Source organism: Anomaloglossus baeobatrachus, chromosome 1, assembly GCF_048569485.1.
Source record: "Anomaloglossus baeobatrachus isolate aAnoBae1 chromosome 1, aAnoBae1.hap1, whole genome shotgun sequence".
Taxonomy (NCBI): Eukaryota; Metazoa; Chordata; class Amphibia; order Anura; family Aromobatidae; genus Anomaloglossus; species Anomaloglossus baeobatrachus.
The window spans coordinates 328,080,214-328,097,204 of NC_134353.1; positions in this window are offsets into that span (position 1 = coordinate 328,080,214).

The following is a 16,991-nucleotide window of genomic DNA, read 5'->3' on the forward strand; positions in this document are numbered from 1 at the left end:
ATATCAAGTGTCCTACTTTTCAGCAGATACTGTAGTGAAACAACTTTTCAATTTAGCTGAAAAATATAATTATCTGCTCCAATTTCTCTGTATTTTTCTGCCATGTGATCATTTTGTGAAAACTTGGAGTTTTGTGACAGATGTATATTTGTATAATTACATTATATCATTTCAATGAAAACAAGAAAGAAAAGTACGGTCTTCATTTTAAGAAAATCTTCGCCAGCATTATGTACTAACAACACTTAGAAACATATCGGCTGACTACATTGGCCTTCACAAGGGTGCCAAAGTGGACACCGTTAGCAGGCAGACTTGTTGCTAGGCAGCAACCCGAATTCATTGGGTTCTGCTTGGTAAGCTTGTTGCTTGCGTGGGCTATATAATGAAGGACATAGTAATGAATACCATATTACATTGGAAAGTTTACAGCATAGCTTGCAGACACCTGCTTCCTTTCTACTTTTCTGAACATTTCAAGAACTCTGCAATCATGAAACAGCCAGTTATATTACCAGCCTAATCCCCTTCATCAACATTAAATGAGGCTTTAAAATAAAATTTCAGATATCTTGTATTATTTTGCTGTCCGTACTGACTAGGAGGTTCATAGAGTGGAAAAGTTACATCCCCACCGGAGTCCGCTCCAGCGACTTCTGCTTCGAACACCAGGCAACGCTGTGTTCCTGCCATGGATAGTGCTGGTGTTGGGAGAGGAGTCGATGCCAGCGGCGCCGGTGGGCGCAGGCTCGGCTCATCCACCGGGGTGAGTTTCCTTGGGATCTGCAGTACCACTGGCTGATTGTAGGTGCTGTGTGTCTTCCAGCTGAAGTTACCATCATTCAGCTACAACCAATGGGAAGACACCACACCCTTCTTATTTCCCCTCCTGTCTGCTGACCACTGCCAGAGATAGTTCTGTATTAATGGTTCCTGTCCCGCCCTGTTCTGTTTAGTGATTCTGGTGTTCTGACTTCTGCTTGTTTCCTGACTACCTTCCTGCCTGATCTGGATTTGACATCTGCGTTGTTTTTGCATTACGTCCTTGTCTGCATGATTTTTTCCCTGTTCTGTAATTCCTGGTTTGACCTTGCCTGACGACTACTCTCATCGGACGGCAGCCTTCCACAGGTAGTGATCACCAAGGCCCTGTGTAATTCCAAATCCCTATATAGGGATTTAAGGGTTTCAGGGTTCTAGGGGTCCTGCTTGGTGAGTGGCTTCCCTCTAGCCTGTCTATTACAGCCCATCTGAGTCTGTGGATCCAGGCAGGCGTTACAGGAATTTGGAAAAACAAAGTGCTTTGATATTGCATTGATAAGGATAACATTCAGTCCATCCTTAACTCTGCTGCCTGACTAATCCACTTCTCTCCTCACTACTCTACCGCTTCTCCCCTATGCAAATCCCAATTCTCGACCAGATCCAGACCAGATCCAGTTCAAACTACTAACACTGACTTATAAAGCCATCCATAATTTGCCTCCTCCGTATATCTCCAAACTAATCTCCTGATATACTCCAACACATAATCTCCGGTCCTCCTGTGACGCCCTGGCAAAACCAGGTAGTCACACATTAGGCCCCCGCATAACACCTTCCCTCACCTAGGTTACACACAGCTGACCTGAAACCCTAGCCACCCCCCTCAGGGCAAGACAGGGACACCAGTGGGCGGGACCAGGTGGTTAGGAAGTGCCCACCTAGGGGTCTAGACAGCCCAGGGTGGGAAAAACAGGAGTCTAAGTGTAAATTTCAAGTTGAGAGGAGTGGAGGCTGGGGCTAGGTGTAGCTCCAGCGGAGGTGAAGCTCAAGTTGACAGGTGCCAGGGTCGGAGCGCTGACACCTTGGCTAGGTGGAAAACGGTGGTCTCCATCAGCAGGAGATGGGAAGACGGCTTGGCAGATCCGAGGTGGACCCGACCGGAAACCGTGCACAGAGGGGGTACTCGGACCCTGAAGCCAGGACCGGAACCAACAGCCTAGCTAATCGAATATGCCATCGCCATACCCTGCACAGAGACACTTGGTCCCGGGGCAACCATCCCTACCCACGGAGGGGTTAACATCCAACTGCCACTACATTGCCCCCGGGTGTCCCACAACAGCAGCGGTGGTGTCCCACTTCACCACACACCGTGGGTGGCGTCACGAACTGAATATGGCCAAGCTCGTACAAATACGTCCCCCTTTTCATTTGGCATGTCCGTGTGACCCCCAGGTCCGGAGGATCCCTCGAGCCACAGAGCGGGTCCGGATCCAAGCAGCCCGGCTGCTACAGGCATGGGGGCGGCACACCCCAAAAACTGGCGTCACGAACAGGATTGTAACCCATCCACCTACCTGGTGGAAATGCGCCTTGATTTGGACAGTCAGCGGTGAGGCGCAAAAAACAACAGCCCAGTGTCTTCTCCCCGAGAAAGAGCGCAAAGCTGAAGCCCCGCCCCCTGGAAACGAGGCCGGAAGGAAACAACACCCTGAGGCTGAAAAGGAAACTGACCTGCCTGCCGTACAAGGGAGCTTGCAAAAGACCAAAGGGGAGAAGCGGGAAGATGTCTGCGCCTAGTCCCGATGGTGGAGCCGCGCCAACCGCTGGAGTGGCGGCTCCCCGAGGCGGAGTGGTAACTCCCGCGGGAGAACATGAATCAGATCACTTACCAATGGGAACCACTGCCTGGCTGGAGCGGGAGCTGGCGAGATTCTGTGTCCGGGTGCAATCGCAGTCGCTGCAGCAGGTGCTGGAATGGAAAGCGGAGGTCCGGATAATGGTGGCCGTGGTGTGGGCCCGTGAGAGCCAAGCTGCCCATACAGCGCCGCGTCGGGAGAGAGGCACACAGACCATCCCGACCTCGTTGACCTGCCCGGAGCCTGTTCCCTACGTGGTGGGAGAGTGCCAGCCGGCACATCTCCCTGGCGCAGCAGCATCACCCTCTATACCACCTCCGTTCCCGATAGAAATTCAGAGTTCCGGGATACATTGCAGCTGGTCCAGGGGTGCTGAATCCAGGGTGCCAAGTGAGCCATACGGCCCCATGCAACAGTGGTAGCGGAACACGGCTACCCCAGTTATACAAGTCCCCGTTGGGACTGTTCACCAATTTACAGTTGAAAGTTACAGTATGCTTTAAGGAAAGTTTTTAAAAAATGGACCACGGCTTTGGACTGGAAAGCCAACCCAAGAACTATTGGGCCTTGTAAATAGTCCCTGACCACCCTTCTCACCCTGCTGCAGTCTCTGGAGAGGCTGATTGGAGGAAGGGCCTGCGGTAGAGTAGGTCGAGGCCCAGTCACCATTGAGACTGGTGACTACCCTCCAGACCAGGGGTCCCGGACTTGGGGCCCATGACAAAAGACTGCTGGGTAAGGAACATTTTACCTGGCCCGCAAGGGCAACACCCAGACCTGTCCTGGACTTGGACAAGGGGTGTGCACCAGTGCTTAGCGGTGGCACCAGGGGGCAGGTTGTTTTGGGTGGGGGAGTGGTGAGAAGGACCCGGTCCGTCCCGTCCCGATTTAAATGTGAAACGTTTAAGCAATGTGCCTCCCGTAAGGGAAGAAAACCCATTGTATTAATGTTAATATACTTGTAAACTGTTACTCTTTTTCTACTTTTCAGTTCCAGTTAAATAAACGCTGGTGGTTGGACAGCCCGCGGACGGTCTGTATTAATCCAAGGGAGAATGTGACACCATGGCAAAACCAGTTAGTCACACATTAGGCCCCCGCATAACACCTTCCCTCACCTAGGTTACACAGCCGACCTGAAACCCTAGCCACCCCCCTCAGGGCAAGACAGGCACACCAGTGGGCGGGACTAGGCGGTTAGGAAACGCCCACCTAGGGGTGTAGACAGCCCGGGGTGGAAAAAACAGGAGTCTAAGGCGGGCTTTGCACACTACGATATCGCAGGTGCGATGTCGGTGGGGTCAAATTGAAAATGACGCACTTCCGGCATCGCATGCGACATCGTAGTATGTAAAGGCTCGATGATATGATTAACGAGCGCAAAAGCGTCGTAATCGTATCATCGGTGCAGCGTCAGCGTAATCTATAATTACGCTGACGCGACAGTCCGATGTTGTTCCTCGCTCCTGTGGCAGCACACATCGCTGTGTGTGAAGCCGCAGGAGCGAGGAACATCTCCTACCGGCGTCACTGCGGCTTCCGTAGGATATGCGGAAGGAAGGAGGTGGGCGGGATGTTTACATCCTGCTCATCTCCGCCCCTCCGCTCCTATTGGCCGCCTGCCGTGTGACGTCGCAGTGATGCCGCACGACCCGCCCCCTTAACAAGTAGGCGGGTCGCCGGCCAGAGCGACGGTCGCAGGACAGGTGAGTCCATGTGAAGCTGCCGTAGCGATAATGTTCGCTACGGCAGCTATCACAAGGATATTGCTGCTGCGACGGGGCGGGGACTATTGCGCTCGGCATCGCAGCATCGGCCTGCGATGTCGCAGCGTGCAAAGTACCCCTAAGTGTAGAGTTCAACTTGAGAGTAGTGGAGGCTGGGGCTAGGTGTAGCTCCAGCGGAGGTGAAGCTCAAGTTGACAGGTGCCAGGGTCGGAGCCCTGACACCTTGGCTAGGTGACAGACAGTGGTCTCTGTCAGCAGGAGACGGGAAGACAGCTCAGCAGATTCGAGGTGGACCGGGACAGGGTTGGAGCCCGCCGGTACTGACACCGGAGACCTGACCGGAAACCGTGCACAGAGGGGGTACTCGGACCCTGTAGCCAGGACCGGAACCAGCAGCCTAGCTAATCAACCGATTGAGGGCAGGATTATAGGTCCTATCCAAACCAAAGTCCTAAAAGCAGACAACCACCCACAGAGAGGGATAGGGCAACCGCCAGGGCCTGATAGATCCCACGGGTCAGCGTCAGTGGGCACGGCTCCTCAGGTAGACAACAAGCAGGGAGCAGACTCCCGTGTTCCATACCGGGAAGTCCAACACAAGTAAACACAGTGCAGAGGAAAAAGACGGCGACCACCAACCCGGGTGGGGGACCAGAGTACAACCGGCCGCGGCGGCCGGCCATCAGCACCTTGGTTTACCAAAAGGCTTGTGTGATTTATTCAACTGTGAGTAACCAAACATCCCCTGGTACGTCTGGGCGTGCAGGCCCCTGCCATCGCCATCCTTTGCACCAAGCCATCGGGTCCCGAGGCAACCATCCCTACCCACGGAGGGGTTAACATCCAGCTGCCATCACACCTTCCCTGGGTATCCCGCACCAGAAGCGGTGGTGTCCCACTTCACCACACACCGTGGGTGGCGTCATGAACTGTATACATCCAAGCTCGTACAACCACGTCCCCCTTTTCATTTGGCGTGTCCGCGTGACCCCCGGATCCAGAGGATCCCTCGAGCCACACAGCGGGTCCGGATCTGAGCAGCTCGGCTGCTAGAGGCGTGGGGGCGGCACACTCCAAAGATCTCCTTCTCTTCTCCATAGTTATCCGCACTTCACCGAACCACCTCCAAGATTTCTCAACAAGTTTCCCTTGTCCTCTGGAATTCGCTGTCTCAACACATCAGATTATCTGCTAAACTTGCAAGCTTCAAACGAAACTTGAAAACCCATTTGTTCAAAAATGCCTATAGTCGCCAACGACCCCGCTGCCTCACCACCACCAGAGCTGCCGCTTCACCGCTGCTGGAACTGCTTGTCACACTGCCGGGTATGACAAGCGAGGCACGTGTGTTCAGATCTACAGGAAACCTGACGCATGACAAAAATACAAAAAACAACACAAGTAAGGCTAGTTTCACACTTGCGTTGAACGGATGCTGCAAAACAACGGAATCCGTTTAGATTTTTTTTTTTTTTACAGTTTTACCGGCGGCAGACAATTGTGAACGATGAGCTGATCGCTCCCAGTAGCCGACTGCCGGGTCATCAGCTGATCGCTTCCTGCAGCCGGTTGCCGGGTGATCAGCTGATCGCTCCCAGTAGCCGGCCGCCGGGTGATCAGCTGATCGCTCCCTGTAGCCGGCCGCCGGGTGATCAGCTGATCGCTCCCAGTAGCCGGCCGCCGGGTGATCAGCTGATCGCTCCCTGCACCCGGCCGCCGGGTGATCAGCTGATCGCTCCCTGCAGCCGGCCGCCGGGTGATCAGCTGATCGCTCCCAGTAGCCGGTCGCCGGGTGATCAGCTGATCGCTCCCTGCAGCCGGCCGCCGGGTGATCAGCTGATCACTCGGCCGCCGAGAATGTGTGCGGGGGGCGGAGCTGAGCAGGGCCATGGCGCTGAGGACAGGTGAGTGTGTGTGCGTGTTTATATACATGCGGAGTGGAGTGCGGGAGGGGGAGGAGCCATGGCGCTGAGGACAGGTGTGTGTGTGTGTGTGTGTGTATATATATATATATATATATATATACACATGCGGAGTGGAGTGCGGGAGGGGGCGGAGCCGAGCGGGGAAGTGTCGGTCTCCCTGAACACATAGCCAGGGTAAATATCGGGCAATGCACTTTGCGTGGTTACCCGATATTTACCTTGGTTACGGGTGCAGGGAGCCAGAGAGAGCATGTGCAGTGAAATCCTAAGGATTCCGCTGCTTAAAAAACCGTTACATGCTGTGTTCCTCCCGCTGGGCGGAAGCAACGGAGCGTCACCCAGCGGAAGCAACGCAGGTCCTTTTGGCACAATACGTCATCCATACAAGTCTATGGGAAACAGCGGAATCCGTTAACGAATTCCCCTGTTTTCCAAAAGGGCGGATTGTGACGGAAGGAAAACAACGCAAGTTTGAAAGTACCTTATGGGGGAACACTGGGGACACCATAACAACCGTGGGACCTAGCTCTAGTGAGAGGGGTAGATGGGACACCTCCTATCTTCACCTGCATCTGCCCCTACTCTCCTAGCCAGGCCCTGTACAGTCTCCTAAACTGTCACCAAGCAGGAACCTGAGAAAACCCTGTAGTTGCCCTGGCTGTGCGTTGGCAGGTGGGAGACACTAGCACCACCGCTGTACTAATATTATGTGCCGCCCCCGTGTCAGCAGCCAGGCTGCTCGGATCCGGATCCGCGGTGGCTCAAAGGGTCTCGTACAGCCACTCAAATGAAGGGGGTATTTACAGGGGATTGTGTTAGAGTTCGTGACACCACCTGTGGTATGTGGTAATTTGGAGTACGACCGCTGCAGTTGGGAGTACCCGTGTTACGGTTGCTGCGAGCACTGGAGACTATGTCCAGATTTCTTGCTACTGCACATGTGCGAGCGCTGGAGACTAAGTCCAGATTTCTTGCTACTGCACATGTGCGAGCGCTGGAGACTAAGTCCAGATTTCTTGCTACTGCACATGTGCGAGCGCCGGAGACTAAGTCCAATCTTGGAGCCATTGCACATGTGCGGGTGACATCATCGCTGACACGAGGTCACATGTCTCTGACACCTTCTATGCCGATTGGTCGCTGGTCATGTGCTTGTGACGTCTTGCTCGGTGATAGGCCAGCATGACGTCACTCCTGTCGTTCTGGCAGCGGATTGGCTCTGGTGTCCTCCATCTTGGATGGGGCACAGAGTCTATATAAGACACTGACACACGCCGCATGGTGCTCAGTCCTCTTGGTTCATGCATATGAGTAGACGCTCTGTGCGCGTTCCTCTAGGCATTCCTCTGTCTATGCTAGGTGAGCGCTACCGGCAGGGTAGCGTTCTTATACCTTACAGCTTCGGCTGCTGTCCGTATCCTTACCTCTTAGGGGAGCGGACATAGGCAGGTGCCTGAGGCACATGGTCTGGCTGGGCCTTGTGATTCTACTCGTAGGTGGACGTTGCCGCTAGGGTAACGTTCCTTATACTGCGTCTGGCAGTTGTTCGTATCCTCGCACACTAGGGGAGCGAACAGAGGTAGGAGCTTTGTGCGGCTTACGCTGCTGTTCGTCTCTTTTGCACCACTAGAAGAGCGGACCTAGGCAGGTGCCATATTTAGTGGTTCGTGTCCTCGCACACTAGTGGAGCGAACGCAGGTAGGAGCTTTGTGTGGCTTACGCTGCTGTTCGTCTCTTTTGCACCACTAGAAGAGCGGACCTAGGTAGGTGCCATTTCGCACACATTGCCTTTGTCTCTGTGATTATTAACAGAGATCATTCCACACACCCTCCAAGTAAGGGAGGAATTGCTTTACTTACTTATTATATCCTTCTGTGAGTTAACAGAGGTATTGCACTCTGCCATAGTCTGCAGCAAAGTCTTTGCACGGTGGACCCTGACTGTCTGATACTCCTTTCGGTTATTATCAGACAGCCCCCCGTAACATTAGGACTGAGCCAAGGGTCTGGCAGTTATGGCAGAATATCAGCAGTTACACCGTTACATACAAGTACTTGAGTCACGGCTCAAGAGTATAGAGGATAAACCTCAGACCATGGTGACATCTGCACATGATCCTCGACTTGCTCTGCCAAACAGATATTCTGACGATGCCAGATCATGTCGTGGTTTCATTAGTCAGTGTCAGATACACCTAGAGGTCAACTCTTCTCGCTTCTCTACGGAGAGGTCCAGAGTAGGCTTTATCATCTCCTTACTTCAGGACAAAGCCTTAGAATGGGCGACTCCCCTATGGGAGCGCTCTGATGTGGTTACTCTGAGACATCAAGACTTTCTTGATGCTCTTAAGGCGGTATTCATGGGTCCGCAGGTTACCCATGATGCGGCCCTGAGACTGTTAGATCTATCTCAGGGTTCGTTATCCACTAGTTCTTATGCCATTGCTTTTAGAACTCTGGTGGCAGAACTAGATTGGCCAGAGAAGGTGTTGATTCCTATCTTCTGGAGAGGGTTGGCAGGCTATGTCAAGGATGCTCTTGCTACTCGTGAGGTCCCTGCTTCTCTGGAGGACTTGATCACAGTAGCAACGAGAATCGATGTACGCCATAAGGAACGTAGACTCGAGGTCTCTTCCTCACGCCCTAAGCATCGGGCTATTCCAGTTGTTGAGGGTCCACTATCATCTTCCTCAGCATCTGAAACATCTCCCACTCCTATGGAGTTAGGTCATACGTTCTCCAGACTACGCAAGTCTGGTCCTCCTATATGTTACGTATGTCGTCAGGCTGGGCACTATGCCAACAAGTGTCCTAGTCGTCAGGGAAACTCCCTGGCCTAGTAACCATTAGAGGGGGGTTACTAGAGACGTCTTCTGCACCCTCTAAGTGTTGTATCCCAGGTCAGCTCTCGTTATCTGAGAATACATGGCCCATTATGGCTTTTGTGGATTCCGGAGCTGACGGGATTTTTGTGTCCTCAGGATTTGTAAAGGGACACAATATTCCCTCTATCATGTTAGAGGCGCCTATTCCTGTCCGTGTTGTTAATGGAACTATGTTGTCTGACTCCATTACATTGAGGACAGTTCCCTTGCGCTTTTCCCTGTCTCAGGGTCACATAGAGGAGATTTCTTTTCTTGTTTTGCCTGAGGGTATAGACGACGTCCTTCTGGGTCTTCCATGGCTTCGGACTCATGCTCCTCACATTGACTGGGAGTCTGACAGCATTATTAGTTGGGGTTCGAAATGTCAGTCCCGATGTCTTCCCTTACCACCTAAGGTCGTTGCGGTTGCATCCACTGATCTCTCTCCCATACCTACACCCTATTTGGATTTCGCTGACGTGTTCTCCAAACAGGGTGCTGAGGTTCTTCCACCCCATAGGCCGTATGACTGTGCCATAGACCTTATCCCAGGTTCGGTTCCACCTAAAGGCAGGGTTTACCCCCTGTCGATACCTGAGTCGGAGGCCATGTCGACCTATATAAGAGAGAGTTTAGAGAAGGGGTTCATTCGTAAGTCTGTCTCTCCCGCGGGAGCTGGGTTTTTCTTTGTTCGGAAGAAAGAGGGTGATTTGCATCCCTGCATAGATTACCGGGGTCTCAACGCAATCACAATAAAGAACAAATACCCATTACCTTTAATTTCGGAGCTCTTTGACAGACTGAGAGGAGCTCAAGTTTTTACGAAGTTGGATCTGCGGGGTGCGTATAACTTGGTACGAATTCGAAAGGGTGACGAATGGAAGACCGCTTTTAACACCCGAGACGGTCACTATGAATACCTCGTCATGCCTTTTGGGTTATGTAATGCACCCGCAGTATTTCAGGACTTCGTAAACGATGTGTTCAGGGATTTACTGTTATCCTCAGTAGTGGTGTATCTGGACGACATCCTGATTTTTTCTCCTGATCTGGAGACTCATCGTCAGGATGTCGTTCGTGTCCTTTCCCGTTTAAGGGAGCACTCATTGTTTGCTAAACTCGAGAAATGTGTATTCGAGCAATCCTCATTGCCTTTTTTGGGTTACATTATCTCACAAGAGGGTCTGGCTATGGATCCTGCGAAGCTCTCTGCTGTCCTGCAATGGTCCGAATCTCATTCCTTGAAGGCGGTGCAACGCTTCTTAGGATTCATAAATTATTACAGGCAGTTCATACCCCATTTTTCTACTTTGGTGGCCCCTTTGGTGGCCTTGACTAAGAAAGGTGCTAATCCCAAAGCCTGGTCTACTGAGACATCTCAGGCTTTTGAGGCAGTAAAAAGACACTTTTCAACTGCGCCCGTTCTTCAAAGACCCGATGAGAGTAAGCCCTTCCTCTTAGAGGTTGATGCCTCTTCAGTGGGTGCTGGTGCGGTCTTGTATCAAAAGAACGGTGCAGGTAGAAAAAGGCCGTGTTTCTTCTTTGCTAAAACCTTTTCACCAGCAGAGAGAAACTATACCATTGGGGATAGGGAACTGCTCGCCTTGAGATTAGCCTTGGAGGAGTGGCGTCACTTGCTGGAAGGAGCGAAACATCCTTTCCAGGTCTATACAGACCATAAGAATCTGACGTACTTATAAACCGCTCAGCGTCTGAATCCTCGCCAAGCCCGCTGGTCCTTGTTTTTCTCCCGCTTTCACTTCTCCATCAACTATCTGTCTGGGAGTAAGAATAACAAGGCAGACGCCCTGTCTCGCTCTATGCTTTCTACCCAGGAAGAGATTGACGAACCTCGTCTTATCCTTCCCTCCAGGGTTTTTCATACGCTCTCCCCTGTGACGTTAGACCAAATCCCACCGGGCAAGACCTTTGTTCCGCCTGATCGACAGAATGATATACTGTCATGGGCCCACACCTAAAAGGTGGGTGGGCATTTTGGTATTAGGCGGACACGAGAGTTACTGGAGAGGTGGTATTGGTGGCCACACTTAGCCAGCCACGTCAAGAGATATGTCGGTTCCTGCTACTCGTGTGCTCGCAACCGTCCATTACGGCAGAGACCGGCTGGGCTCTTGCATCCTTTACCAGTGCCAGATAGACCATGGGAGGTGGTAGGCATGGACTTTGTGGGTGATCTTCCATGTTCACAGGGACATAGATTTGTGTGGGTCATTACGGACCATTTCTCCCGGATGGTTCATCTCGTACCGTTATCGAGAATCCCATCTTCCAGGGTACTAGCCAAACTATTCCTCAAGCATGTCTTTAGGCTTCACGGGATGCCAGATCGTATCATTTGTGATAGAGGCCCGCAATTTACTTCCCGTTTCTGGCGAGATCTTTGTAGCCTTCTGCAAATTGAGTTGAATCTCTCTTCGGCATACCATCTGGAGACTAATGGTTTGGTTGAACGTACCAATCAATCTATGATTATATACCTTCGACACTTTGTTGCTGAGAACCACGATAACTGGTCCTCCCTCCTACCCTGGGCAGAATTTGCCCTTAACAATTCGCTGGCTGAGGCCACTGGGCAGACGCCGTTCGTACTCAATAATGGGCAACACCCTAGGGTACCGGTACCGTTTCCCGCTGCTGCACCTCCTCCTCTTGTGGCCGACTGGGCAACTAATGCCAGAGAGGTTTGGGATCGGACTCAAGAGTCGATCCAAGCAGCTAAGGACCGTATGAAGACGGTGTCCGATCGGTTTCGTCGCCCGGCTCCTGTCTTTTCTCCAGGGGACTTTGTGTGGCTCTCTGCAAAACACGTGAGACTTAGAGTGAGCTCTGTCAAATTTGCTCCTCGCTTCCTGGGTCCTTATGAGGTTCTTCGACAGGTAAATCCTGTAGTCTATCAATTGAAGTTACCTGTCCATCTTAGGATTCATGACAAATTCCATGTCTCACTGCTAAAGCCGGCTATTTTACCTCACGCTCGTGAAGCGCACTCTCCTGCCTCTGATTCCTCTCGCTCTAGCTATGAGGTACGAGCCATAGTAGGTTCTAAGATGGTTAGAGGGCGCAGGTTCTTCTTGATAGATTGGGAGGGCTATGGCCCGGAACATCGCTCTTGGGAGCCTGAGGAGGCTGTCCATGCTCCCGACTTAGTTGCCGATTACCTGCGTCGCCGGGAGGGGGGCCCTTGAGGGGGAGGTACTGTTACGGTTGCTGCGAGCACTGGAGACTATGTCCAGATTTCTTGCTACTGCACATGTGCGAGCGCTGGAGACTAAGTCCAGATTTCTTGCTACTGCACATGTGCGAGCGCTGGAGACTAAGTCCAGATTTCTTGCTACTGCACATGTGCGAGCGCCGGAGACTAAGTCCAATCTTGGAGCCATTGCACATGTGCGGGTGACATCATCGCTCACACGAGGTCACATGTCTCTGACACCTTCTATGCCGATTGGTCGCTGGTCATGTGCTTGTGACGTCTTGCTCGGTGATAGGCCAGCATGACGTCACTCCTGTCGTTCTGGCAGCGGATTGGCTCTGGTGTCCTCCATCTTGGATGGGGCACAGAGTCTATATAAGACCCTGACACACGCCGCATGGTGCTCAGTCCTCTTGGTTCATGCATATGAGTAGACGCTCTGTGCGCGTTCCTTTAGGCATTCCTCTGTCTATGCTAGGTGAGCGCTACCGGCAGGGTAGCGTTCTTATACCTTACAGCTTCGGCTGCTGTCCGTATCCTTACCTCTTAGGGGAGCGGACATAGGCAGGTGCCTGAGGCACATGGTCTGGCTGGGCCTTGTGATTCTACTCGTAGGTGGACGTTGCCGCTAGGGTAACGTTCCTTATACTGCGTCTGGCAGTTGTTCGTATCCTCGCACACTAGGGGAGCGAACAGAGGTAGGAGCTTTGTGCGGCTTACGCTGCTGTTCGTCTCTTTTGCACCACTAGAAGAGCGGACCTAGGCAGGTGCCATATTTAGTGGTTCGTGTCCTCGCACACTAGTGGAGCGAACGCAGGTAGGAGCTTTGTGCGGCTTACGCTGCTGTTCGTCTCTTTTGCACCACTAGAAGAGCGGACCTAGGTAGGTGCCATTTCACACACATTGCCTTTGTCTCTGTGATTATTAACAGAGATCATTCCACACACCCTCCAAGTAAGGGAGGAATTGCTTTACTTACTTATTATATCCTTCTGTGAGTTAACAGAGGTATTGCACTCTGCCATAGTCTGCAGCAAAGTCTTTGCACGGTGGACCCTGACTGTCTGATACTCCTTTCGGTTATTATCAGACAGCCCCCCGTAACAACCCGGGAGTGATAGAATGGGGCAGCCAGGTGTTAGAACCCTCCACGGGTAGGGGGAATTGCCCCAGGACTCGGTGATGGTGTTTGGGGAGTGCCGTGGGGAGTGAAGGGGTCACTTGCATACTCACTCAGCCCATTAAGGTGACACCGACAACTGGATAAACCAAAGTTCTGGATACCGCTGCCGCTGAGGGAAGCTAGTTCGGGTCCCGCCCCCAATGGTGCTGCCTGGTGATCCGTGACCTGCCTCCTGGCACTAAGTTTACTTCTCTGTTGGTCCCGGTAGTATGGAACTTGCCGGGTCCTGCTCCCCACTATGGCTAAGTGTGGGAGCTTGCTATCAGGGTTCACACTTGAGATTTCCTGGAGCATTTCAGTGGAAACTTCTATCCCCCTCGTTGCGCTAGTACCCCGATTTTGGAGCGGGTGGAGAGCGGATCTTGAAGGCTCCATTCTCGTCGGGTAAATTGTCAGGTTGCCTGAAGCTACTCCCTGACCTAGGGTCCAAGTACCCTGTCGTGCCCTGGTCCCAGCCCGGTGATGGTGCAAGGCCGCCGGCTATCCTCATCGACAGTTCCGTGCCCCTTGCCATGATGGGCGGCACGGTGGCTCAGTGGTTAGCACTGCAGTCTTGCAGCGCTGAGGTCCTGGGTTCAATTCCCACCAAGGACACCATCTGCAAGGAGTTTGTATGTTCTCCCCATGTTTGCATGGGTTTCCTCTGGGTTCTCCGGTTTCCTCCCACACTCCAAAGACATACAGATAGGGAATTTAGATTGTGAGCCCCAATGGAGACAGTGTTTCCAATGTATGTAAAGCGCTATGGAATTAATAGCGCTATATAAATTAATAAATTATTATTATTATTATTCCCTGCGACCGGGGGTCCAGCTCCTCTAGGCCCAGACCACCATCTGCTACCTAGATGGCTTCCTAGGAGCCCGACTCCTGACCTCCTCTCTCCTTCACTTCCATCACACTTCCCCCTACTCCTGACACTCCTGACAGGCCGTCCACTGGTGTGTGTGGTGGGTGTGGTGCAGAGTGTACCTAGGATTTTAATTAGCTGATGTAGGCAACACCATGTAGCTGGGTACCCATAACCAAGAAGGAGGTGGATATTGCATGGGAGGGCAGATTGCACAATACCCTGTGACGACCTGATAGTCCAGGGGCATCACAATTACACAAGACAAACAGGGGAGACAGCAACAAAAAAGGATAAAGTTTAGCTTCTGGAACACTCCTTCACAGATCCTTCCACTAAGGCGGCCAGAATACAAATTGATTTGTATCTTCATCAAGGACTGCTAGGAAAACACTACTACTTAAATCTGAAGGGGCATGGCTACAAAGCAGCTACAGCTGAAATCCTCTGCTGGGAGCTGGTGGCAACAAACTGACTTTAACTCCTTAGGTCCCAAAGGAAATGAAACTATGTTAAAATATAGAGCCTAAGGGGTACTTTACACTCTGCGACATCACTAGCGATTGCTAGCGATGTCGAGCGCGATAGCTCCCGCCCCCATCGCTCGTGCGACATTTGGTGCTCGCTGCCGTAGTGAACATTGTCACTACGGCAGCGTCACACGCACGTACCTGGTCAGCGACGTCGCTGTGACCTCCAAACAATCCCTCCCTCAAGGGGGAGGTGCGTTCGGCATCATAGCGACGTCACTGCGGCGTCATTAAGAGGCCGGCCAATAGAACCGGAGGGGCGGAGATGAGCGGGACGTAACATCCCGCTCACCTCCTTCCTTCTGCATTGCCGGTGGATGCAGGTAAGGAGATGTTCGTCGCTCCCGCGGTGTCACACATCAATGTGTGATGCTGCAGGAACGACGAACAACATCGTACCGGTGGCAGCAGTGATATTAAGGAAATGAACAACGTGTCAACGATTACCGTTTTTGAACGATTTTGCGATCATTGATCGTCGCTCATTAGTGTTACATGCTGCGATGTTGCTACCAGCGCCGGATGTGCGTCACTAACGACGTGACCCCGACGATATATCGATAGCAATGTCGCAGCATGTCAAGTACCCCTAAGATGGTAATGAGTGACTCTAGCCTTGAACCTGGTGCCTCACCAGTCACTACCACCCCAACTGCTGTCTCCTCCCCATTATCCTATAGAATGTAAGCCCGCAAGGGCAGGACCCTCTGCCCGCTGTACCAGTCTGTCTATTGTAACTTGTAAATGCATTTTGTATGTAACCCCTTCTTATGTACATGGAATCAATGGTGCTCTATAAATAAATATTATTATTATTAATAATAATAAGAATAATAATAACATCCAAAACAACCAATAAATGAGGGATATGCATTGAAAATACTTCAATGGATGGTATTTCTGATATCTTTCAAGTATAAAGTGTATGAAAAGTCTTAAAATGTGATTAAAGTTTTTAAAAAATGGATTGTGGCTATTCTTCATACATATTTGGAACCCTTACTTACTATGGCAGTCAAATGCCTGAACTACTCTTTCATTTGTTGTGTTTCACACAATCACTTTATCTAGTTTAATTTCCTATTAAACCAATTGGGAGTGATAAATCACAGCGCTTTTGACAAAGGCGTTAAAAATTCTCATTTTTTTTAAAACTCAAGGCTGTGCAAAAAAGGAGAAACTTCTGTCATTTTCACCCCTTTTTCAACCCAGCTCTAACAATGTTGTTGGGCAAGGGGGGCATGATGGGGCATGGCAACCCCAACTTGTCAAATTCATGACGAGCGGTAGCATTTGCTATACCATAACTCTTACTCCAGCAAAGGCTAGAGTAAGATTTGTGGCGAAGCACACAAAGTGGCACACATCACTGCACCTTTCCAGATTCATTAAGTGCCATGCACCTCTTAATGAGGAGTGTACACTACAATATGAGCCTTCATCAAGATCATCAAGAGAATCGCAGGTCTTGATGAAGCATCTCCATTGTTTCCTGTTCTCTAATTACAAATAGCACTCAGATAGATGTGAACACTGTAAATGTGGCGCCCCTGAGGCTTCAATCGCCACAGAGGTACTGCACCTCTGCCAGAAGTGTGATATTCCATCTCGGGTTAAGAGGAGGTCAACACCGGTTCACACAGAAGCACGACACCCAGGCTCAAACACCTCATCAAACATGGCAAGGGCATGATTATACCCAAAGTCAGGCTGGGGGGATGGAGTCTTAGAAGTGGGAACACAGTGTGAAGTGTGGTGTTCAGTTGGAGGATCAGTAGAGGAGCTAAGACTTGCGGCCTGCAGCAAGTACTGCTCGGCCTGGGCACAGACTGAAGGGGTCCTAGAGACCGCAGGAGCTAAACTTACGTGGCCTTGTTCTACTGGTCCATAGGCTAGGGGAGTGAAACCTACAGGCTTCACTAGCAAAACCAGCGACTGAGGTGGTTGCATGCACCAAAGCTACCACCGCACATGAATTCACTGGAAGGTGACCTTCAAGGACCAAAGGGATAGAGCTTCACGCCACCCCACAGGTTTCACAGGCACTGATACAGGGTTCAGTGAGCGAAGGTAC